Source organism: Myxine glutinosa, chromosome 11 (assembly GCF_964187855.1).
Source record: "Myxine glutinosa chromosome 11, kmMyxGlut1.1, whole genome shotgun sequence".
In the NCBI taxonomy this organism is placed as follows: Eukaryota; Metazoa; Chordata; class Myxini; order Myxiniformes; family Myxinidae; genus Myxine; species Myxine glutinosa.
In genome coordinates, this window is record NC_136271.1 from 19,282,260 (window position 1) to 19,294,846 (window position 12,587).

At 48.3% G+C, this 12,587-nt stretch overlaps 1 protein-coding gene and 1 long non-coding RNA gene across 2 annotated transcripts in view; one reads left to right on the forward strand and one right to left on the reverse strand.

Moving 5' to 3' along the window:
* The window catches only part of LOC137436088 (CUB and sushi domain-containing protein 3-like), a 1,358,203-nt gene that overhangs the window by 517,314 nt on the left and 828,302 nt on the right, over positions 1–12,587 (reverse strand). The gene's annotated exons all lie outside the window — the stretch shown is intronic.
* LOC144894244 (uncharacterized) lies at positions 1,673–1,948 on the forward strand. Its single transcript, XR_013624920.1, has 2 exons — positions 1,673–1,782; positions 1,903–1,948. It is a non-coding gene; the product is annotated as an uncharacterized LOC144894244 (long non-coding RNA).

The following is a 12,587-nucleotide window of genomic DNA, read 5'->3' on the forward strand; positions in this document are numbered from 1 at the left end:
GGCCTTAAAATGCCTGTTGTTGTTGTTGTATATGTAGGTCCATCGATTATGACCAACTGAAAGCAGCATCTTTTAAAGTGGTATAATTTAACTGAGGATGGGTATATGTTGGTACCCCTCACCAGCAATGGCACTGAAGCAAAGGATTTTCTGGAACTCCATGGGACTGACTCAGTGACTCAACCGTTGAACTTTCTGACCCGGATTTCTTCCAATGGGAAATCCTCCCTTCTACATTTCGTTATGAGCAACTTTCCCACCAATGTGTCCTGCTCTTCCTTGGCTCCAATTGGTTCATCTGATCATGTGCTTGTGAGAGTCAACATCTCTCTGGCTATTCTCAGATAGCTGCCTCAGTGCGGGAAAGTCTGGCAATTCATTCCAGCAGAATGACAGGCACAGGCAGCTGCCATCTCACTTCAGGACTGGTCTCCTATATCTACTGCCTCTGAAATTGACTCAGTCTGTGAATTATTCAATAGAAACCTGCTCTCTCTTATGCATAGATGAATCCCATCTTGTCTTCAATTATTCTACCCTTGTTCCCAGCCATTGTACACAGAATCCTGTGGTGAGATAGTAGCATTGGAACAACCTTAATTCTCTTCCTGTAAAGCAAAACTGAAAAAGGGCAATCTCAGCTCATTTAACAAAAAGGTGTGTGTCCACTCTCAGGAGAGCTAGAAAAACAACATTGGTCCAACCTCAAGATTAAACTTTTAAATTCGTCTCCCTCTTCTAAAACTTGGTGGTACCTTTTAAGTTTGTCTTTGGAATATGCTCCCCTCCATCCATTCGCTCTCTTCAAATAGCACCAACTCCGCTCAAGAGAAGACTGAATGCCTCAATTCTGTGGTTGCTTCCAAATGTTGTGTACCCAACCGCTCACTCTACGTACCAACCCTATCCAGTCGTACTCAACTGCTCCTGGACTCTGTGTTCCATTGCATCTGAGAAGGTGGATAAGTTTCTGGCAACCTTCAAATCAGATTCTGCAACTGGACTGGATGGAATCAGCTCACGTGTCCTAAAAACCTGCTCTGCTGCTCTTGCACATCTGCTCTTTTCAGTTTTCACCCTATAATTTGCCTTAGGTCATCTTCCATCTGCTTGGAAATCAACCAACATCACTGCTTTACATAAAAAGGTCAAAAAACGATCGGCTTAACGACAGACCTCTCAGCTTACTTAAAATCATCAGCAAGGTCATGGAATCCATCATCACAGTCTACATTAAATCCTTCCTTTTCTCCAAACGACCTCATCTCAGATCACCAATTCAGACCAGGTCACTCCACCTTGGACATGTTGCTTCCACTCTCCCAACAATGGATGGAGACAGGCAATATCAGACCTGAGATCAGGGCCGTATCTCTAGACATATGTATTTTGAGCTTTCAATCCAGTCTGGCGTTCAACTTTGCTCTCCAAAATATCTGTCTATGGCATTCAAGGTGAATCCACTCTTGGAATACTGACTTCCTCCACTCTCGTAAACAACATGTGGCTCTTTACGGAAACCTTTCATCTCCTCTCCGTGTCAAGATTGGAGTGCCCAAAGGCAGTGTTCTCGGCCCCATCCTATTCTTCGTCTTCATCAGCTATCTCTCTTTCTGAAAAATCATATTTATCTCTTTGCTGATGACTCCACTGTAGTGAAATTATACCAAGGTGAACCCAGGGGAGCTCGCCACGGAAGGGGCCGTCTATAAGACCCGGGGACAACCGGGGCGTGCGGACACTTCGGCGGGACTCACTGTGACATTATCCAGTAGTTGAACGGTATGTACGCCCCAAATGCTGCGCTGATGATGCGCTGTGCTAACCATTGTTATATGGAACTTCCATTGCTGTTCTTGAAATGCTCTGATTTAATGCCTATTGCTGCATGTATTGTTACAGGATGTATCACCGATCTAAATGATATTAAAGCCTACCCAGAGGTAAAGTCGTGTCTGCGCTTGATTTTCACGACATTTAATATCATTTAGTTCGCCGAATGGCTGACCACAAGATGATCGTGGTTCCGATTCTCGGAGCCGACCCTCAAGCTGAAGGATCTGCATCGGAGTTTGCTCACTGGCTCAACACGCTGCAGAAGTACTTCGCTGCTCACGAGACAGAGCCAACCGCTGCGATACAGCTGTCCGTGTTACAGTCCAAGGTCCATCACACTGTTTACAAGACCATTTCTCGATTTGAGACGTATGATACGGCCCTAGCCGAGCTGACGCGCCTCTACGTAAAGAAACGGAGCGCTGTGCACGGCCGGCATCAACTCTCTCAGCGACGGCAACAACCGTCTGAATCGATCGATCGCTTCGCGCAGGAGCTGCGCTACTTATTGGCAGATTGCGTGCAGGACGTCCGGACTCACGAGCAAGTGCAGGACGATTTGCTCCGAGATGCATTCATATCCGAAATTAGTTCTGGAGTCCTGCGGCTCCGTCTCCTGGAGGTCGCGGAGCTGACATTTACAGAAGCACTACGGCTGGCACGCGTATACACAGATGCTCGAGAACAATTGACCGCATATGATCACCCACGAGTCGTGGCGGGGACCTCGCAACTCGCGCGACCCGAGAGGGCCACCGCCGAGGATACGGAGGAGGACCAGACCCCCATGACGGCCGAGTCCCTGGGTGCTCCGGAAGCGGACTCCGCATCCTGCCTCACTGCGGCCGCCGCTGCCAGGCCACGGCCTGCCCGGTATGCAAAATGTTATTTTTGTGGCAATCGGCAGCATCCCCGCTCTGAATGCCCGGCCCGAGAGGCGACATGTCACCTCTCCTCCACCAAAGGCCATTTTGCAAAAGTCTGCAGAAAGGCCGCTCGGGGCACGCATTCCCGAGCGACCTTGAATGGGCTCATCGCTGAGCCAACGGATCGAGCACCGGACGGGGCACCTTGCACAGCTTTGATGAGCCGCTCTCCTCCTCGCGGGCCTCTGGCTTCTCGCCCGACCTTGGTGAGATACGTCGGGCCGCCGAAACAAATGGCGCGAACGCGACCGGTCACAGAGCATCCAACCTTGACTGGCTTTCAAACGCCTACTTCAAACAAGCGACATGCACCTACTTTGGAAATGCCTCTCGAAGTGCGGCAAACGCAGCACGTGACTCGAGCGCCATCTGATGACAGCTTTTGCGAATTACATGCTCCCCCTCTGGCATGTCAATCTGCAGATGGCAGAAATCTTTCTCACGTGGCTCGAGCGCCATCTGACGGTAGCTTTTGCGAATTACATGCTTTGGCATATGACTCTGCAGATGGCAGAGATCTTTCTCCCGTGGCTCGAGCGCCATCTGGCGGCTGCTCTCACGACCACCCCACACCCACTCTGGCAAATGAAACTACCGAAGAGCCAACTGACTTCAATGCTCCTGCTGAGGCCCGAAGGATTGCAGCCGGCGTGGGATCCACCCGCGAGGCGCGATCTTCTCGCCCGGCCGGAACTATACCTGCCGGGTCTGCCGGCCTAGCGCAGGCCTTCATTCCGCTCACAGTCGCGGGCGTTTTTGCGCAAGCTTTGATTGATACGGGATCCACGGATAGTTTTATTGATCAGCGACTCGTGCATCAACATGGGTGGCCGGTTCTCGGGACAACCCGCCGGATCTTCATGGCGTCTCAGGGACTTCGGTTGAGCACAAAAGGGGCGTGTCGATTGAAACTTCTGATAAATGGACGCACGTTCCCGGACGTGTATCTCATGGTATTACCGGCCTTATGCGCTGACGTTCTGTTAGGACTTGATTTCCTTAAGCGGCATGGTCGTTTGGAAATAGACTTCGGAGGGCCGGACACGCTCGCTGTGTGTGCCCTCGCTCAAATGGACATGGAGCCACTCTCACTGTTCCCCAACCTGACCACTGATTGTACCCCTGTAGCCATCAAATCGCGGCGCTACTCTCGCGCGGACGCGCAATTCATTGCGGATGAAATGGCCCTTCTCTTGAAGGACGGTATCATAGAACACAGTAGGTCACCGTGGAGGGCCCAAGTCTTAGTGGTGCGGAGTGAGGCCCACCGCAGGCGAATGGTAATCGACTATTCGCAAACGATTAATCGTTTTACACAGCTGGATGCCTACCCATTACCGGGGATGGACGCCCTGGTACGCCAGGTGGCCCTGTATTCCGTTTATAGCACTCTCGATCTACGTAGTGCGTATCATCAAGTCCCCATCTCTAGGGCTGATCGCGTCTTTACAGCCTTTGAATCGGGTCAGCGGTTGTACCAGTTCACGAGACTTCCCTTTGGGGTAACGAACGGCGTCGCTTGTTTTCAGAGAGCTATGGATGACCTCGTTGCGAAGGAGCATTTGATGGATGTCTTTGTCTATCTGGACAATCTTACGGTTTGTGGGTATGACCAGGCGCATCACGACGCTAATCTAAAACGCTTCCTCGAGGTCGCGCGGAAATATCGCTTAACCATGAATGAGGCGAAGTGTCAATACTCGCTACGCACGGTAGACCTTTTGGGGTACACCGTGACCCATGGCTCCGTCTCTCCGGATAAGGAGCGTCTGCGCCCTTTGCTCGATATGGCTCCGCCTAGCGATCGGGCTTCGCTGAAACGCGCTCTAGGGCTGTTCGCCCACTACTCAAAGTGGGTGCAAAATTTCTCCGCTAAGCTCCGCCCCCTCGTGGCCTGCGACACTTTCCCCATGGGCCCGGCCGCCCTGGCGGCCTTCGAGGGCCTTAAAGTCGACATTGCTGGCGCCGCTGTCGCAACGATTGACGAGAGTGCCTCTTTCGTTTTGGAGAGTGATGCCTCGGATCATGCGATAGCGGCGACTCTCTCCCAAGGAGGCCGCCCTGTGGCTTTCTTCTCGCGGACTCTCACCTCCGCCGAGCGGAGGCATTCTTCTGTCGAAAAGGAAGCGTACGCGATCGTCGAATCAATTCGGCGATGGCGTTCGTATCTGCTTGGGCGGAGTTTCCAAATCATCACGGACCAACAGAGTGTTGCGTTTATGTACGACACCTTACATGCCCAGCGCATTAAGAATGAGAAAATCACCCGTTGGCGTATCGAACTCGCCGACTTCTGCTACACCATCAAATACCGCCCGGGGAAGGATAACCTGGTCGCTGACGCCTTATCGAGGCCGGCCACTTGCGCGGGGGTCGTATCTTTGGAGGGGCTGCGCACTTTGCACTGCACTATGTGTCATCCCGGGGTAACGCGCTTCGCGCATTTTGTGCGCGCGGGCAATCTGCCGTACTCGATGGAGGACATCCGCCGCATCTGCCGTGATTGCGCGATCTGTGCGGAACTCAAACCGCGTTTTTATAGCCCCCCTCTGGGGACTCTCGTTAGGGCTACTAGACCGTGGGAGCGCTTGGCGATGGACTTCAAAGGGCCGCTGCCATTGTCGAGCAACTCTCGCTATCTGCTCACTATCGTCGATGAGTATTCCCGATTCCCCTTTGCTTACACGTGCGGGGATATGTCGGCTACCACGGTAATTCGGTGCCTGCGGAATTTGTTTTCTATGTTCGGGTGTCCGGCCTACGTGCATACCGATCGGGGTTCGGTGTTCCTGTCCCAGGAAGTGAGGGGCTACTTGCTCCAACATAATGTCGCTTCGAGCTACACCACCCCATACCGGCCCCAAGCTAATGGACAGATCGAACGCTTTAATGGGATTATATGGCGGGCCGTCATGCTAAGCCTTCGGACCCTCGGCCGAGGCCTCGATAAATGGGCGTGGTCGCTGCCTGCCGCACTGAACTCGATCCGGGCTCTCCTATGTACTGCCACCAACCAGACTCCTCACGAACGACTGTTCCACCACCCTAGAAGCTCCGGCAGTATCCAGTCTTTACCCAGCTGGCTCGCTGAACCGGGGCCCACCTATCTCAAACGAGCGGTTCGCACTAGCAAGTACGACCCCCTTGTTGACAAGGTGCAGGTCCTCCAGGCTAATCCCGAGCATGCCCGCGTGTTAACGGCGGATGGCCGCGAGTCTACTGTCTCCGTACGCCATCTCGCCCCTTGTGGGGACGACGACAGGGATATCGACGAACCCGTCTACGAGTCTATGGACTCTAGCGAAGCTTCCCCTCTGGAACTACCGCTGTCACTCCTGTCGTCCCCCGCCCCCGTGCCCGAAGGCGCAGGGGCGCCCCCTCCGACTCCGACCTCCGGCGGCTATTCCGACGCGGGGGACTCCGGGCTAGGGGACGCCGTGCCCGGTAGTTTCCGAACACGAACTGGCCGGGAGGTTCGCCGCCCCGACCGCTACGGGTGGACCGACTGACGTGGATTGACGTAACCCTTTGGTTTATTGCTGATGCTTGCTTGCAAACTGCCGAGCGATAGTATAGTTTTAACGACGGGGAGAATGTAGTGAAATTATACCAAGGTGAACCCAGGGGAGCTCGCCACGGAAGGGGCCGTCTATAAGACCCGGGGACAACCGGGGCGTGCGGACACTTCGGCGGGACTCACTGTGACATTATCCAGTAGTTGAACGGTATGTACGCCCCAAATGCTGCGCTGATGATGCGCTGTGCTAACCATTGTTATATGGAACTTCCATTGCTGTTCTTGAAATGCTCTGATTTAATGCCTATTGCTGCATGTATTGTTACAGGATGTATCACCGATCTAAATGATATTAAAGCCTACCCAGAGGTAAAGTCGTGTCTGCGCTTGATTTTCACGACATCCACCTTCTGCCGTGACATCCCTCATCCTTAGATAGGCAAGCAGCATACTCTTCCCTCTCTTCAGAACTTGACAAAATGACAAGCTGGTCAAACGCACGTGGAACATGTCTTTCAATCCTGTCAAATCTCTATCTCTCTCTCTCTGAAAGGACCATATGGCAACCCCCCCTTCTACTTACTTAACAACCCCCTTGAATAGCTTTAGTCACTCAAACTCTTGGGTCTCACTCTCATCCATGATCTTTCTCGGGCAAACCACATTTCAAAGTTAGCCTTCAAAGTCAGTTACCAACTGGGCATCCTCCATCGTGCAACATCCTTCCTTGGCACACCTGAAGACGTATCCACCTACACCGCCTTCATCCACAGGTTTCTGCAGGGCGTAAACAATCCATCGGAAACGCACTTCGAGTGAAACTCTAAGAATCACTGCTCACATCCATTCATTTGTTCCTCTTAATTTCCCTCAGGTCATCTCAGATCCCCATTCAAAACCATGATTTTTCCTTCCGCTGTTAAACCACCTCAGCGACCCCGACCCCCTCCTTCGTCCCCAATTTTTCATTATTTTTTTTTCTCATGGTTTGCTTCTGTATCCATAATATCCACCCCCTTGCAATATCTCCGACCCTTCATCCCTTGTTGTCTGTCACCATCTATTTTGTCCCTAGGCCCTGTTGTTGGTGTTTTCTGCCCTCCCCCCCCCCCCCCCTTCTCTTTCTTTTTTGTTTTGTTGTCTCCTGATCCATTCCCTGTTCTCGTTCTTCCACGAGCCTCGACTTTGTATCCCAAAAAGTGCCAGGGGTCCCTCATCGGGGCATAAAGGAAAATGCTCAAAGATGGAGACAATTCAGTACGAGTTCATTTCACTGCACGTGTCACCGCTATAGTTCGTAGAAACAATGGGATAAATCGTATACGTGATGACAAACGGAGCCTTCATAAGATCACAGTGTTTCTTCCGAATCCATTTGGTGATAGTCATTGACCTCTTCCAGTAGAAGAAGCTCAAACACTTAACGTGTTTCGCTTGCACTAAATATTTTAAATAAATGCAAGCTTGGACAACAACCGCCTGCGGTTGGACATCGTTGGTTTAAATAACCTTGGGTGTTTTGACAATGAAACACATTGATACAAAGCGCTACACGAGGATGCCTGTACATTGGGAAAGGGATTCCAACCTGGACTATCTCCTCAAAGGCAAGTGCGTTACCCCCTGAGGAATCGTGCCAGTCTGTGACATAATAGCCATGTTTGAATTTTACAATATGAGGAGCGTGCTTCACCATAGAGTGTGGGATATTAAACTACAGGAAGCACATAAGCACTTGCTCAAGAGTATACTGTACGATGGTGCACAAATAATCCCTTTGCACTGTAGTCTGCCAAATAATCCATCTTCCAGAAAATAAAATTGGAATCCAAAGCAAGGGATACTTTTGGAATTCAAATCATTGTTTTGGTAACACCATTGTGAGTTACAGGCCAGGTTTAGGACTCCATCTACTTTGCTACATCTTCCATTAGGTAATCATATACTTGTCTTTCATGAAATATATGTCCAAGATTCATTTCGACCGTTATTCATGTGATAAAATGAACAAAACACCATGTTCCTGTAAAGCACAATATTTCATTGCACTCTGGCTCCATTTTCATTGCTGTTGCGCCGTGTTGGTAACGTTTCCTTTGTTCATTACTTTTCATCGCCATGAGTGATTTATTCACAAATCGAGCATCAATGCCAATGTTTTATATTACATAGCTGTTCCAAAACGGATGAGACTTTACATATGGAATTTTATGACAGGCTGGCTCAGGTGGGGGATAATTCCTTAAAATGTACAGGGTGGGTCGTTTATCAATTCCCAGTTTTGAACCCCTGGTGCAAAGAAACTAAATCCAACAAAATATTTACAGGATATAGGTACGTATTTAAAGTTTTTGGGGGAAAAAATTTGTTGAATTCAGAATTGTATAAAATTATTTACTAATTTTGATGTGATTTCCATCATTTTAAAGCAATGTGTGCATCTTTTTGCGATACTCCAAGACCATTTTCTGTTGCATTCCGACTAATTTCTCCAAAAGCCGTTTGAATACACGCTTTTGGTTATTTTATGTTCCTGGTTGAGTTGCATAAACCTTTTCCTTAAGAAAGCCCAAGAAGAAATTAGATGAGGTGAGGTTTGACAAACAGGGAGGGGGGGGGGGGCATATTTGGCTCCTCGTTCGCCAGATACCTTCTCCGAGTTGCAAATACCTTCTCGGGTTTGTTGTCTTCATATTTGCTTACAAATTGGATTCGGTAGTCTGTTGCACTTTTCACATATTCAGCCATTCCTACAGTTGTCATTCTGTGTACTTGGTTGAGCTCCATTATGCCCGCTCCATCCTTCTCGTCTCGGCAGGTATATTATTGGGATGCATTGATTTTTGTAAAACATTTTATGGATGGTGAGGAATTTACTTGTTTTGACATCCAGGTTATTGATTTCTGATTGTGGCCAGTTTATTAATCCGCAGCTGCACTGGAATACAGGTATTGCGAGTTGGTTGATGGCTTTAATTTTGTTCCTTGGAGAAAGGCATGTTTTCAGGATCATCCCAATTCTGCACTGGTATTGTTTGGTAATTACTTTACGCATTTGTTTGTGACATATTTGGCTGCCCTCTTCTATTCAAATTTATTTGTACTAGGGCATGCCCGTACTATATATAAGCTAGGACGTGCCCGTACGTGGGTGCCCGTTCCTTGCCAAAAAAAAAAAAAAAAAAAAATTTGTGTAGGGGTGTGTGTGTGTAAACATCCTAGGGCGTGCCCGTACGTGGGTGCAAAAAAACATGCGTGCAAACAACAACAACAAAAAAAAACTTTGAAACCACGTGGCAGTAACGACCACAGAACCCCCCCCCCCCCCCCCCTCTATTTACATGAATGGTTTGGTCCATTCGCAACGACCACAGAACCCCCCCCCCCTCTATTTACATGCAATGGTTTGGTCCAAAGCGAACGGCTTGCGGTGTTTGGTAAAGAAATCGCCATAGCTCGGTAACTACTTGTCCGATTAATTTCAAACCTTGAAAAGGCACATCCTCGGGTCCCCAGCAATATACCTGGCAAGTTGCAAGTATATCGGACCCGTGGTTGTCGAGAAACAGCGGTCACAGACAAACATACATACATACATACAAACATACAAACATACAAACATACACACAGAGATTACTGGAATTATAGATAGATGATGCTTCATTGTCGAGCTCCTGTATTGTTGTGTTTGTATCCATTTTTATGTTTCCGTTTTTGTTGGTCTACCTTGTATGAATGTGCACTTGGCACACTTATCCAGGCCACGTTCCATTTGAATGTCGTCCGAGTACCGTTTCACTAATTTGAGTTGTTCTGCCGATTTTTCGTCATTTGGTGCAGAGTTTTAAATCATCCATGACCTTTTTGTCTCTGCGTGTTTTTTTTGTAAATGTGTCACCTTTTTTCTCTCTTTATTCCCTTATTTTATGTCAGGTGTATCCATGGCATTGCTCATTGATGAGGTTGCTGAGTGTGTCCAGGGCCTGGCAAAACAGGAGAGGAGAAAGGCTGTCTCCTTGGAAGATTTCCCAACGTATCTTCACTCCTGGTATTTTGATCTTTCCTTTCGAGTGCTGTAATATCAAAGTGGTATTGCAAAGCTCCATTGCTTTCCAAATCAGTTTGATTATTTGTGGGTTGATCTTGTACAATTGCATACATTTTATCATCCATGAATGTGGAACACTATCAAAGCTTTTTTGTAGTCTATCCATGCTGTGGATAATTTGGTTCTTGCATTGCAATTTTTAGGATGGCCTTGTTTAGTCGATCGTTGTCTATTGTTCAATAATTCTTTCTGTTCCGCCTCTCGGCCTCCTTCATGTGTTAGGTGATGGTATATCATTTCTGTGACAATTCCCCTCAGGAGTTTGTACATTGTTGGTAGACATGTTATTGGTCTATACTTGTGAGTTAGTTGGGTTTCTCCAGATTTTGGGATGAGGAAGGAGTTATCTACTGTGAGCCACTCATCCAAGGTTTCCTCCCCTTATAGTAAGGGCATTTTATGAGATATTTCACAAATCTGTTAACTAAATTGTTACCAAAAAATTTCTTCACCAATGTTTGTAAAGGTGTGTAATAACATGTGTTAAAATGTTGAAGTTCAACTCCCGTGGGAAACCCAGAAAAAAAGCTGTTGAATTCGGGTACCGAAAAATTATTTTCGAGAATTTTTATTTTTTTAAATCGGCCCTTAAGTAACTTATGAGGGGTCAAATAAGGGTTTTTCATGATTCTGAGTTGATTGTTAACATTTATATTTTCACTTTTACATTTACACACAAAGTAGCTTTTATTTCACATACATATATAATACTCAAGAGTTATTTCTCATTCACAATGTCAGAAGTTTCAACAGTCATTGTCTATGTCTTCTTCAGACTCAACAACATCATGACTGCAGTTTCTGCATGTAATGCCATTACAGACTCCACAGGCCGAGATGCACGTGACCCCATTCTTCTTGCAGCTGCATCGCCGGTTGCTGCAATCTCCATGACAATTACAGCTCGTGAACTGCAATAGCTCCTCAGGAGCCGTGGGGTCCAGTGTTGGAACTGGCTCATACCCATGCACACCTATTGTCCATCCATAGTCACTGGGGTTCAGAGACATGCTCTGTAGAAGGATCCAGTCCCGGGTCTGCAGGTAGGCACGGAGTGAATGTTGTGCAGCTGCACCCTCTGTTGGAGGTAGAGTCTCTGGTTTGATCACTCCTGCCGCTGCCTTCCTTGAGAACATGTTGTTGTGGTCTGCGGCAAAGATGTGAAGCATCTTGGTAACAATGCAGGACAGATGCCCATTGTGGTCTGCAAGTCGCTCGGTTCTGATAAAGACCTTGATCACATCTACCATGTGGTGGTACTCCACCCAGAGTGCAGGTGTTCTTCCTCCTTTTGCGAGTCGTTTGAAGGTTTCTTCAAACCTTTGCTCAAACACTGGCACTACTGGGTCTGAGTGTCTGGCTCCCATCTTCCCATCAGCCACCTTCTCCATGAAGGTCTTCATGTCACCATGCTCCTCCTCAGTGAAGGCAAGTTTCATGATGTGTTGATAGATGGCTGCATCGATGAGGAGGTGAACACGGATTGCCTTGTCAAAACATCCTCCATCCATGATGTGGTTGGCTGTCGTACTTCCAGGATAGATCAACTGGATCACATCTAGTAGTCCAGAATCTTCCATGATGTTACCCATTGATCCAAGATAAGACTTCAGCAGGTGAAAACCACCCAACCTTGAATGATGGGTAGATTTGCCTGCTTTATTATATTCACAGCCTTCAGCCAAATCGGAAGATCAAAGGTCACTATAGCGACCCCAGCGCGCCGTATGCACTCTTTCAGAGTGGTGAAGATGGTGTTGAGGTCATTAGGGTCTCCTTCAATAACTGGGAGGAACTCGATCTGTGTGCTCTGCTTTGCATCATTAGCATGGATTCTCTTCATCCAGCCATTCCAGTTGGAGTGTGGGAACTCAGGATCGTTGGCTTTGATCACCCACCCCGCTGCCCAGAGTGTGTCACCTGGAGTGAGGAGTGGCTGATCATGAGCCAGGGAGGAGGAAAGCTCAGCGAGGGGGAGAAACATGATCGCGTTCGTTCCTATCTGTTTCCTGTTCGTAAATGGAATAATCTTTACTTCAGTTCCTCTCAGGATCTTAGCTTTGTCGAGTGCCTTCAACTTCACCCAGGGGAAAGCTGCTGTTGTCTGTGGATCTGGCAAAGGTGGTGCTGGAGAGGTGACTTCGATCCAACCCATTGAGTGAAAGGGAGTGTTTCCGTGAATAGAGACAATGCTTAAATC